Source organism: Bactrocera dorsalis, chromosome 2 (genome assembly GCF_023373825.1).
Source record: "Bactrocera dorsalis isolate Fly_Bdor chromosome 2, ASM2337382v1, whole genome shotgun sequence".
NCBI lineage: Eukaryota > Metazoa > Arthropoda > Insecta > Diptera > Tephritidae > Bactrocera > Bactrocera dorsalis.
This window is the reverse complement of record NC_064304.1, coordinates 26,603,883-26,616,739: the sequence shown is the minus strand read 5'-3', so window position 1 is coordinate 26,616,739 and position 12,857 is coordinate 26,603,883. Positions and strand designations below refer to the sequence as shown.

The 12,857-nt window shown below is 34.7% G+C and overlaps 1 protein-coding gene across 2 annotated transcripts in view; it reads right to left on the bottom strand.

The window, feature by feature from the left end:
- The window catches only part of LOC105233684 (pituitary homeobox homolog Ptx1), a 75,800-nt gene extending 64,908 nt beyond the window's left edge, over positions 1 to 10,892 (bottom strand). Inside the window, exon 1 of one of the 2 annotated variants that reach the window (XM_049447163.1) lies at positions 9,018 to 10,892. The gene's annotated coding sequence lies outside the window, so the exon portion shown is untranslated. The remainder of the gene's footprint in view (positions 1 to 9,017) is intronic. The other variant, XM_049447164.1, reaches the window with a different exon arrangement.
- Between the last annotated feature and the right edge of the window lie 1,965 nt (positions 10,893 to 12,857).

The window sequence follows — 12,857 nt, the reverse complement described above, 5'->3', positions numbered from 1 at the left end:
TATTTTCGAAGACTCTGTAATTGGAAAAAATATACTCCTTATTCTTAAAATATCTTTTATACATCAGTAGCACCTTATATATACATTTATTTGTAGGTAATATACCTTTAAAATTGTATGTAGTTGCATATATTTTTTAATATAGCTGATATAACTGTTTACCTAGCAAATTTACTAACAAAATAAAAAGCTTAACCCCAACAGCACCTAGCGACACTTAGAAATGGCTAAAAGCGCCGAGTGAGTAAAATTGTGGCACTGCACGGAGTATAGGCGTTTATACATATGTATGTATGTAGGTGCATACAAACTTTATATGAATATGAATATGCCTACCAACGAAACATACTAGATGTTGCATACATTTGTATGTATGTATGTAAGTATGTTTGTATATTTGCTCGGCGCAATGAAACTTATAAAAGTTGTAGATAAACAGCGCTGATAGCGGTGTGTTGATAGCTTGTTGTAAACTGCTGTTTTACACGGAGGCATTGCCGCGCGCTGAGCAAATTAATAAGGCATAATAAAAGCAAATTAAGCGGCAGAACAAATACAGGTACAAATGTTTACATGCGTGTATGTATATATACATATGTATGTAAGTATATGCGTGTAGTCTTACAAATAACATATTATTTACACTTTTTCATATTTTCCTGTAACTGAAGCTGAGGTCATGCACTCTTCGCCACCTGTGCTCAAAGCAGAACAAGCCGCCGTTTCCAGCGCGTTGCTTCACTGCAGCAGCGTGGAGGATGTGAACACTTAGAGTGCAGTATATGTATACAACACAGAAAAAGTGTTTGCACTCAGTACACACACACATACACCTAAACAAAACAGCTTCGAAAGCGGTTTTAAAGTGAAAAAATGCCACAAGCTCCTATCCCTGCTGTCTCCAACCGCACACACTTTGCTTAACTTACCCGCCGTTGCAGGCTGCAGTTTATGATTATTCCCGGCTTCACTACTCTTATGATTCTATATTTCTATGCTTTGCGTCTAACACTCGCTGCTGCTCTTCTCTACTAATTTTCCGCGCGGCCGCAATTACACACAAAGCGTTTAGAGGCACCTACGCAGCAACACATCTAAAAAGGCGCACAACTACAGCTATGTTTGTGTGTATGTATTTAGTAAGTACATATATTCCGAAATAGATAACAGCACTTGGTGTCTTATCTGTGTAAAAATATTTACACTCTACGTGTCTTATTTATTGCGCGTGCTGTCGGCACTAGCTGTACCATATTGTTGTTGTTGTGGTTTCTTATTGCTCCTTCAGCATACAATATACCATACATGCAGCACAGCAGTGGCAAAGTTGTTACAAACTCTGAATTTCGCTTATCAGCGCTTGGAAGCTACACATTTTGCGCGACCTAATCAAATTATTGCCGATTACAGTTGTTGTGTTTGTTGTTGTTTGTATTGAATTGTAATTAGTGCTGTTAAAAATTTACACATTTACCTGATATATAGAAAAATGTATATAAATGTTTATTTTTAATTCACTTTTTGCTTTTGTTTATTGCGTATACGCGGGAAAACATCGTAAATCATTGAAAATTTTGAATTAGAATACAACAAAAATTACAAAAACCGATATTTTTGTCATTACCTGTTGATATACATACCTATGTATGTATGTTCTATAAATATAGTAATGTATGTATATGTACATATATGTATGTTGAACACTATATTGGAGATCCTATAAAATGTATAAATAAGTGATCAGCATGGAGAACTGAGTGCATATATGTACATACTATATGTACTCTGTATGTAAAGAAGTATATAGGCGAATTAGTACCTCAGTTTTTGAGATATCGATCTGAAATTTTTCTGACGTCCTTTGCTCTTCAAGTAGCTGCTCATTGATCGGAATCGCTGAAATCAGGCCACTATAGCATAGAGCTACCATACAAACTGAACCAGCGGAATCAAGCGCTTATATGGAAAACATTTTCATTTAACGAGATATCTTGCCGAAATTTAGCATAGGTTATTTTTGAAGACAGCGCTATAATCTCTCATGAAATTGTTTTAATCAGACGATTATAGCATATAGCTGCCATATAAACTGAACCAATGGAATAAAGGCTTATATGGAAAACTTTTTCAATTAACGAGAAATTTTCACGAAATTTAGCACATATTATTTTTGAAGACAGTACTACAATCTGCTAAGAAGTTGTTTGGATCGGACGACTATAGCATATAGCTGCCATACAAACTGACCAATGCAAATCAAGTTCTTGTATGGAAAACTTTTTAACTTGGCAAGCTATCGTTATGAAATTTGGCAGATATTCTTGCCTAAGGCGAAGCTATAATACATTCATATATTGTACAGATCGAACTATTTTAGTGGGTAGATGTCATAGAAAGCGGCCGCATAAAATCAAGATAAAGATCTCTCTATACCCTTTTTTAAATTTGTTTTTGTTTTTTGGAATTTCTTGCGGATAATCCTTTAATTGAGTATATATATATATACCTTAATATTTTCCCATAGTGCATATGTATATTCCCCTATGAGCTCAAACAAAAGATCCTTCATAATTTTTTATTCACGCAGTATGACATATATATATATTTATATAGTGTAATCATGCATATTTAATAATGAGTGTGGAACATTTTTTGCACCCAACGCTTTAAAATAATATTATAATTTAAATTAAACACCAATAAATATAGTTTTGTAGTCAATCATCAACTGTAGCACATACTAAAATCACAAAAAACCAATTACGGCATAATTTTCATAACAAAATATCAAGAAGCTCGTCATCTACATACCTAGTTATGCTCTAGAAATTGGCACTTCCAGCGCTTGGATTTTACAACAGCTACACATACACAAAACAACAACAAAAGTAAAGTTGCTGAGCAACAACAACAGCAAAAGTATGTGCATGCAACCATATCATTAGACATGACGCTCGAGAAGTCATAAAGACATAAATTTAATTAAAAATCACTCAACGGATTAGTCGTAAATCAATGATTACGCCAATATACACAAATTAAATGCGCCTGTATGTGCGTGTGTTTAACGCTTTTATTTTGTATACATTCGCTTGGTATACACGTTTGTTAGAATGACGTTGGCGGCAAATTTTTTTAGATATTTATAGCAAAACGTGTATGTTTGTTTGTTTGGGTGAGTTTAACTACGCAATTGTTTAAAGAGATTATTTTTACGTAGCTGGATTTCTAGAATTATCCGATTCATTAAAGACTCTTACGTTTTTTAATCTTTGAGCTAGAAAAATGCTCATTCACAGAAACAAAAACTTAATAGTTGAGATTTAAATTTTTTAAATTAAAATTACGAAATAATGAGTTAACGATTTTATTTATTAAGAGCAAGTAATAAAGTATTTTTAATTTAGAAAAGTGAGTCAGGTAAATCGAATTTGAAGAAATGAGAAATATGTCTTATTAAATTTTACAACGTATACCTCTGGAATTTTATCTTAAATTTTCAAGTTGATTCGAGTAATAATTTCGCGGTTACAGCCTTGAGAACTTGTGCGCTTGAGGCTAGCTAGGCTAAGTGCGCGGTCTTTAAACGCATTTTTCGCGAAACTGTGTTTTTGAAGTCGGTTGTTAAGATTATTCGAGAACTACTTGACCGATCTTCATGAAATTTTACACCAGTCTTTGAGATACAACTCTTAAAGACTTGGTTAAAGTATTTTTTTGCGATTACAACTATTAGAAAGAAAAAATTCTCGAAATTTTCATTGAAATTTTACATTTTTTTGGAAAAATCTCTGCCAACAATTCAATTTTCAGTTTTTTTTACTCTTTTCCTCCAAGTTCTAAGTTAAGGTTTTAACTAAAACACATATTTTTCACTTTAGATGATGCCGAGGAAACCCATGTAACCCCTTAAAGGATGTTCCCAAAATTCTGAGTCTGATTGCGACCCGCAATATATCAAAAAAACCAAAAAAAAAATATCCACTCCGAATCAAATGATTACAATAATATATATTTTAAAATATGTTTTAAGTATATACATATACCCATAAAAGCAAAAAATATATTAATTTTTTTTCTAAGAAAAATTATTATTTTATAGTATTTAACTATATACTCGTTCCTTGAAACTAAACCGCCAATAAAATCCATTACAAATTGCACTCACAGCATCATTTTCATATTTTAATACATATACATACATATGTATGAACATATATGTGTGTTTCACTATCATTTTTCAAACAAAATATTTACGCAATCATTCTTATTACCACTTACACACGCAAATATACACTAACAAGTATGAATGAACTAATATAAATCAAGTCGGTGCATACAGTGCAAAAAATAACAGCAAATATTTGCATATGCATTGGATTGGTCTCTTGACTGCAACAACAAACAAATTAAAAATAAAAATTACAATGTAAATGCCTGCTTTTGTTGTTGTTGTGTTATTGTATTAAGTATAATGCTTAAATGCCACTTTCGCTTTTCATTCATTAATTCATTTATACGCGTAGTAAGCAAAAACAAAAACAATAACGAGAGCAAAAAAAGCTTTGACGGCGCGCGATCTGTTCTCTAACCACTAACCGTGCTAACTGCGGCTTTAGATTGTCATAAACACGCCACACACACACACAATGCCACACGCAAATGCACATATGTACATATGTAGGTGTGCGTATGTACGTCTGGGCAGTTGGGTAGACAGACGGGCATGCAAAATATTCACACTTGCCGCCAACCACACACCACACACCACACTCTAGTAGTCAAATCAAATTGAGAATTTATACGTCAAAATCCCGCTTGATCTCCACTTGATCCCGAGTGGATTAAAGTGGCTGAGTGCTTGTAATGTTTTTAATCGTTTTGCGGTTGCGCGGTGAGCATTATTAAAATAATAATTTACTTTAATGTAGATTTTTATTTGAAAACGACAGATTTTGCTTAATTTAAAGTCGCTTTGATGTGTGCGAATTATACGCGTTTGCGTGTGTGTGTGTGCATGTGTGTGTTGATGTTAAGTAATGAGACAGGAATTTATGAGTTCTTAACCAATCAGCTGCAAGCTGCTTACTTTGGGCAGCACACACACATAAATTGCAAAATTCATATGTTTGAGTTGGAGAAATTTTTAAATATATTTGGAATTTATGTTGATAGGCGATAAATAATTTCGACATAAAATTTATTTCAGAAATAAATATTTTTCACACACATATTTTTGTATTTGTAGCGTCGCTCATTTCTTAGTTTCGAATGTGGCAACCTCTAAATTCATATAAAGAAATTAATTTATTGTTGCAATGTCAAGTTTGCTGCTTTGGGCTACACATTTTATGCTTTTTATGTTTGGAAAAAGTTTTGAAAAAAAATATATATGTATATAGAAATCTGTTTGACCAAATGGTAGCAAAACTAAACAGTTTTTAAGAATAACAAAGAAAAAATAAAATTTAAATTTAAATATATTTGATCAAATGTTTACAATATACACTGGAGAGCCAAAACCTAATTTTTTTCGAAAAATTCTAAATTATATAATAGCAGTAATAAGACTTAACAATTGAATAAAATAATATATGAAATTTTTAATATTTTTTACCCTTTCTACTATATTTTTATAATTTGTTTTTTTTTTTTTTAACAGAAGATTTATCTAAAAATCCACAAAATTACATCATTTTTAACCAACATAATCGGCATACTGAGCGTACTATTCACAACACCATCACCCATCTTGAGATCTGGCATTCGAATATTGGATAACATTCGAACGAATAGACCACGCCAGCAAGCAGTGAACATAATATAAATTGGAAGCGTACTAATAATACATCTTGTGCAAGACCTGAATTCGCTCAATCTTCCAAAGCGACATCGCTGCGCTCTAAAGGCTCTTGAGAAGTGCCAAGAAGATCCGACGTTTTCGATCCACATTTTGTTCAGCGATGAGACCTGCCTGAAGATATTCACAAGCTGGCATTTCATAAAGAAAATCAAAATTTCTTCAAAAATGGTGCTGGTAAGAATATAAACGTCAATGGCGACCGTTATTGCGCCCGATAATCGACTATTTGTTGGCTGAAATTGAAGCTCGTGATCTAGGCGTCATTTGGTTTCAACAAGACTGCAACACATCGCATCAATCAATGGATTTATTGAGAGGATACTTCGGTGAGCAGATAATTTCATATTTTGGACCGATCGATTCGTCACCGGTCGAAATACCCGAAAGAGTCATTAAATATTGGACTCAACGGACGATCTGAGACGCAGCCGCGGCCAACATTTGAAGAGTTAATCTTCAAAAGATAAATGCCAAAGCATGTTATTTTGATTGATAATAAACATTCCCCATTAAAGTTGATGTTTCTGTGTTTTTTCATAAAAAAACTAGGGAATCCCGAAATAGATCACCATTTATAAACAGTATCAGATAAATAGTATACGTTCTAAAAACTGTCAGTATTAGCTCACATCAGTATTACCGAGTTTCGGAATAATATTTGATCCGACAAAATATATTTTTATTAATATTTTATTTTTACTAATTTTAAATAGAAAACAGCACTCATTTTCATAAAAAAAAAAAAATAAAAAAACCCGCGAAACAAATTATTTCTGTAAATCTTTCATAAAAAATTATATTTTGAAATTGTGAATCTGCGCGAATTTTGCCATTTAAGAAAAAAGTTGGTGAAATATGTGTTTGCAGATGGTTGATTTTTATTGGCGGTTTGACCTGTGCTCGATATGTTCCACCATTAATTAAACCATTTTATTATCATATTTTTTCTACCCGCTACCACTGCTACTATCTGCTTCACAAATAAGAAGAGTTCAGACACTTGCTGTTTTGTCTTTCAAATTTTTCTGATATACAATCGCGTAAACGATGTCTACGCCAATAAAGAAGAAGAAGATATAGAAATATCTATTTTTGTTTCAATTTTAAATTTCATAAATATTAAAAAAATTATATTTTATGCTAATAACATGTATTAACATTGTTTATGATAGGATCACATATGTTTATGATTTCATAAATATATATTTTCTTTATGGGAGATTACATTCAAACTGCAAATTGAATAAAGACGTTGGAAAAAAATTTGTTCTAATATGTAAATGTATTTGAAATTTGGAAAAACATAATACAACTCATATTTTAAAGATTCCTTGATTATTTTTGCTGCAAACTCTTTTTCGGTGAGTGGTAAAGCTAAAATTTGCAATACCCACTTCTTAACAAACAATTTGTTTTTCACAAAGAAAGCAGAGAAGAGCATAAAATAAGTTTAAAGAGCTGATATAGGCATACATATAACGTTCGCGATGAGTTAGATGAACAAATAATTAAAAGCAAACGAAAACGTGTTTTTTTTTTTATCTAAAAACACTGAATTGAAATTATATCAGACGAAACTTAATAGCAGCAGCAGGCCCATTCTATATCTACATTTGTAGAACTGTTGAGTCTTATCGCAGACTTCTTCAAATTAATCCACAGATGATTATGAGACGCCAGCGGCAAATACAAAGGAACACGTCAAGTACTTAATCACATACTTGATTCACCAAAATATAGATTGAATACGTACTTCTGCAAGTTTTGAATTATTATATTATCGCATACATGAATGGCTTGGAATATAAGTAGACTTAGAGATGGTTTCAGACACGTTTTATTCCATAGATGTCTAATTATAGAGTTGGATCATATTTTTCATTCGGATTGCTTACTTGAAAGACATGTTTCGAAACAGTTTTAGAATAACAAGGAATTGACATTGAATTTTGAGAGGCAATTTTCAGCCGTGATTATCAGCTGCGCCATAGAGAAGAGATAAAAAAATATTGTTAGAAAACAAATAATACTAAAATTTAGACTCTTCTCAACTGCTGGAATAATGACAGTAGCTTTAAAGTTAATGTAAACTTCGGACATAGCTCTCATAAAACGTGTGTATCAGTTGTCCAAAGCAGAAGAGATCAAAAAATCAATTTCGAGAGAAATAATATTAAAGCTTCGATTCCTTCGGGATTCAAGAGTCAAATAAGCGAAGAATGATATTAAACTTCGATTCTTTTGAGATTCAAGTCTCAAATACCGAAAGAAACGTAGTAGCTGCAATGATATGTTAACTCATATAATCAAAGCTCCAGAAATCGGGTTTTTATAAAACGACGAGTTATTTTATGAGTTTACGAGTGATTTTTGAATGTCATTAGTCTCACAAGAAAAGCTCAATAATGTTTTTAGAAAGAATAATATCACAATAATAAAATGAATAATATTACACTTGTGACTAGAGAGTCAAACCCCAATCACGGAATAACTCGCAGTAGTAATAAAGATGTATCCAAAGCAAACTTTTTGAAAAATGATGGAGTTTAGCGAAAATATTCGAAGTTTTCACAACTGGCATGATATAAATAAATTAAATTTTTGGCTAATATTTGCGGTATTTTCAATGATGTTAAAACATCCGAATATCTAAAATGATTTCAAACAGTTCAACCGTTGAATTAAATTTGTGTTCAGAGATTTTCAAACAAATATGAAATTTGAGTCACCATGGAAAAGTAAAAAAATTAGTGCCAATATTAAATTTGTAAAAAAAAAAAAAATATTGGAAAGAAGCAAAAACTTTAAAACCTGTTCAACACAGCTGTTGGATTTTATGAAAATTACTCTATATGAAAAATACACTCAGAGGTATGAATTTTGGCGACGGCTTTTTGAACAAGTATTAGTTGATAATTGGAAACTCGGTGAGACTGCCGATCATGAACGCGTTCACACCTATTGCTTTTACCAACATATTTTATTTATAAAAAATAAAAATAAAAAAAGTTAAGCTGCTAGCTAATCTCCAATTTGATGAATGCTTTTGTGAGGAAAATATGACCGCATAAAAGTCACGTGCACTGCCTGACCGAGCGCAACAAATCAAATTGTGTGAGGAAAAATGTATAAAAGAAAAACCAGCAAATCTTACCTTCAAGCACAAGGTGGCCAATATCAGCGTTTAATCCACTTATAATGAATCGAACTAGCTGACAAATTTTCGGATTTTACTACTTGTGTGATATAGTTTTTATTATGCTTTCGATTTTTTGTAGTTGTAATAGTTGATTTGTGTATTTCGAAGCACTAATTTACTGTCACTGCACATGGGTGTTTAACCGACGGGTCGTGAGCGCTTGAAGACGCATAAATCAAATGGCAAGACGCGGCGACAAATCGAAGTTGTAAATGGAAATTTATGGGCGTGTGTGAAAATAGCAGGGATTTCAAAAACGGAACGAGTGTTATTTTATTTTTTGTTTTTCTTTTTTACTTTTAGATTTTTTTTTAATATTTTTTTAGAGATTACCACGCAGTTATAGTGTTTTTTGAAATGAGTTTTTGCTGCTAAAATTTTTCTAAATATTTTCACGCAATTTTTTTTTATTATTTTCAATGTGAAACAGTTAGCTAAATTACTTGTTGACACTTTTTTAACTTTAATGTTGTTGTAAATTGTAATGTTGTTGTCACTTTATCGTATATTTCATAAAAAATACTTTTTTCACAATTCAATATTTGCAGCTGCTGTTTATTATTGTAAATATTATTACCTTTTTTGTTTTTGTATTTCACGCAAAACCTTGGAAAAAAAATTCTCGTTCTCGTATCCACAAAATAACAAATTATGTAGCTAAGTGCTTACGCAGAGCTTAAGCGCGTTAAAGAGCTTTAGTTTTTTACGCTTAATAAAAAAAAACACACTCACACATGCATATGCGTAGTACACATACAGTTCAGCTGCACACTCTTTAGTTTAGTTAGCTTTGTTCGGGGATTCGCACTGGCTTAGTCTTCTAATAATTTAAGCCGTTCGCGTAATTAGGCTAAGCTGTAGATGCTTTTAATTCACAATTCTTAATACACCACACTGTCACACACCGACACTAACGCTACTGAGTAGTGAGTGAGCAGTTGTTATTGTACAACACTTGGAGAAATTTGACTTTTGTGACGGAGCGCACGTTTGGCTGAAAAAAGTGTAGCAGCGGCTTGTATGGCGGCAATCACAGTGGTAGCGGAAAACGGAAACGCGTCTGCTTTGGTAACGAGACGTATCTGAATTGAAATCAAATTTGAAACGCAAATGTATCGACTGGATGAGTAGTGGATATGTACACCACAAGTGCGAGTACGAGTGTCTATATCTGTTTGTGTGTGTGGTTGTGTACCAGCAAATGATGGCACATTGCGCGCGAGTGTATTGCTGCTGCTGCTGCTATGCTGGGCGCTTTTCGGCTATCGAGCACGCACACACAACAAACACCCTAATGAAACACGCGCGCACACACACGCGCGCAGGAGAATAACAAAGATATATACAAATATCAGTTACAAAAATAACACAGCGCTTGGCGTATGGCGTGAGAGAGTACGAACACGCGCTGCGCAATGCTGCTGCTGCTGCTGCTACTAGTGTTGCTGCTGTTGCTGCTATTGTTGTTGTTGTTACTGTTGCTGTAGAATGGGGCGGACACTGGCCGTGTGCCTGCTGCTGATGCGCTGCTGCTATCACCACCCCTTATTATATTCCACACTGTTATTGTTCTTGCTATTGTTGTTGTTACTGTTGTTATTTTTGTTCTTGAGGCTGAATGGAAATCACTTTTTTTTTTCTGAACACACACTTTTCAGCTCCACACACAATTATTGGAAAATTCAGAAAATTCACTGCTTCAACGCGCCGTTGGGACGCGGCAAGCGAAAATAATCAAAGACACTCTGCTTTGCGATGCGTTCAGCGCGGCATGTACACTGTACGATTACACTGGCGCAGCGGAAAACAACGAACTGATTTGTGAAATTCCGTTTAGCAGCGCGCTAGTCCAACAAGCGGGCGAGCGACTCGACGAAAGCAACACAAATATCTTATCAGCACGCACACACATACACATATTCATATATATTGTATACATAAATACACATGAGTTGGCGAGCAGCGCTATCGATCGTGTCGACTTACCACGCTTGCAGTGGTGTGAGCGGAATAGCTATATTCAACACAAACTGCGCTCGCTTAGAGTTTATGCGCGTGTGTGTAAATTCTGATAAGAAATTGCCAGAAATTGCCGCTACTCACGTGTGTGAGCGCGCAACTGTCAGCTATGTGCAGCATGTAACAGCATGCGCGCTCGCTCTACCAGCCGCAAGGCGCACGCACTCAAAGCACCTTTCCGCCTCATTGGACACACCCGCCACCGCAGACGACATATTGACGGCGCCGTTGTATGGCAGCAAGCGCCGTTAACGCTGTGCAGAAGCATGCGCTATACCGCGCTGTGGCTCTCTTTGTGTTGCTCCTGCTCACACGCACGCGTTCACTCAAGGTATTATAAGGTGAGTGTGTGTCGGCGGTGCGCTCAAGTCCTATTTGCCATTGACTTGTCTCGCCTGTTTTTATTTATAACGCGCCATGCTGTGTAAACACACTCACCCCTTTTGCTTAGAGAACGCGTCTTGGAGTACCAGTTGTTAGTATTATGCCTTTTTGTGGTTGTTGTTGCGCTGTCGTTGCTGCTCTTGTAGCGACATTTCCCGGCGCATTTTCGGTGTTCATTGTACGTCAGGCATAAGCATAGCCGATTTCCACGCAAGTTCCAGTTTTACCAATTCCAATATACTGTTTGTCATCGCAAAAGAATTGCCTCTCTTATCTATAGTTTCTTTGGTAGCGTAGGCAATCTGCGCATCCGTTATTTGTACATGCAAATATTGTTTCTATAAATTTGATTAAATTTTAAAAACAGCTCTTATAACAGATGCCTCAGCTATCACATAATTTTTATTGAATTCTCTCAGTTACTTCTATATTGCATGCGCTCTCTCACTCTTACTTGAAATATTTTTGTACCATACCATATCTTTCAATACAATTTGACTACTTGCTTTTCCCATCAATTGACAAGCCAAGCATCTTGAGAGCAGAAAAAAATAAACTTGCGCTTCACTCTTCCCAGCGGCGCCCACTTTAAGCTATTACACTGACTAGCGGTGTCAAGGGCGTTTTGTTTTCCATTATTTTGTGAATCTCCTTGTGCTTGAAGTGCCGTTACGTTTCTTCAATTTCCCCCCACAAGAAAGCATCTTTTATTTTCTTACTTTTCTTACGTTTTTCAAATAACCCTTCAACCCCTACCCAGGCGCTGCGTTGCCGCTGAGTCTTTATTCATCCTACCATATGTATGTAGTACTCACTCCCTTGCCACATTTGTATTGTGTACAAATAAATTACTGTTATTTTTTGACATATTCCATTCGCTTTGCGCTCAACTTGACTTCTTCTGCGCTTACGTTTGCTTTCATTCATCGCCGCCGTCGCCGTCGCTGTTGCTCGTTTGGCTCCTTCAACCTTTCGCTCGCTTCCGAGCGATCTCCTGCGTTCGTGCAACGGCGTTGCGGCATATTTGAAGGTCTTCTTGCGGCAGCGCGTTTATTAAAATTCAACGCAGCTCTTGTTGGAGTTCATATTTTTTAAGTCATTTCGTATTTTTATTGCCGCCTTATGTGCGATTTTATCACAACACTCGTCGTTGACTGCTACAACAACAAGCGCACAGCAACAATCGCAGTCAACAAAGGAAGAAAAGTATAATACAACTACATAAACAAACTTCAGCGCTCAGCAATAGTTCCATTTAAGTGGTCCAATTTTGTTGTTAGTATTTATATAGTATGTATGTACATACATATATGCATAGGTATATACAAATATATTGTAAATATATATATCCTCCAATAATATATATGTAATAACATGTTATTATATTCGCTT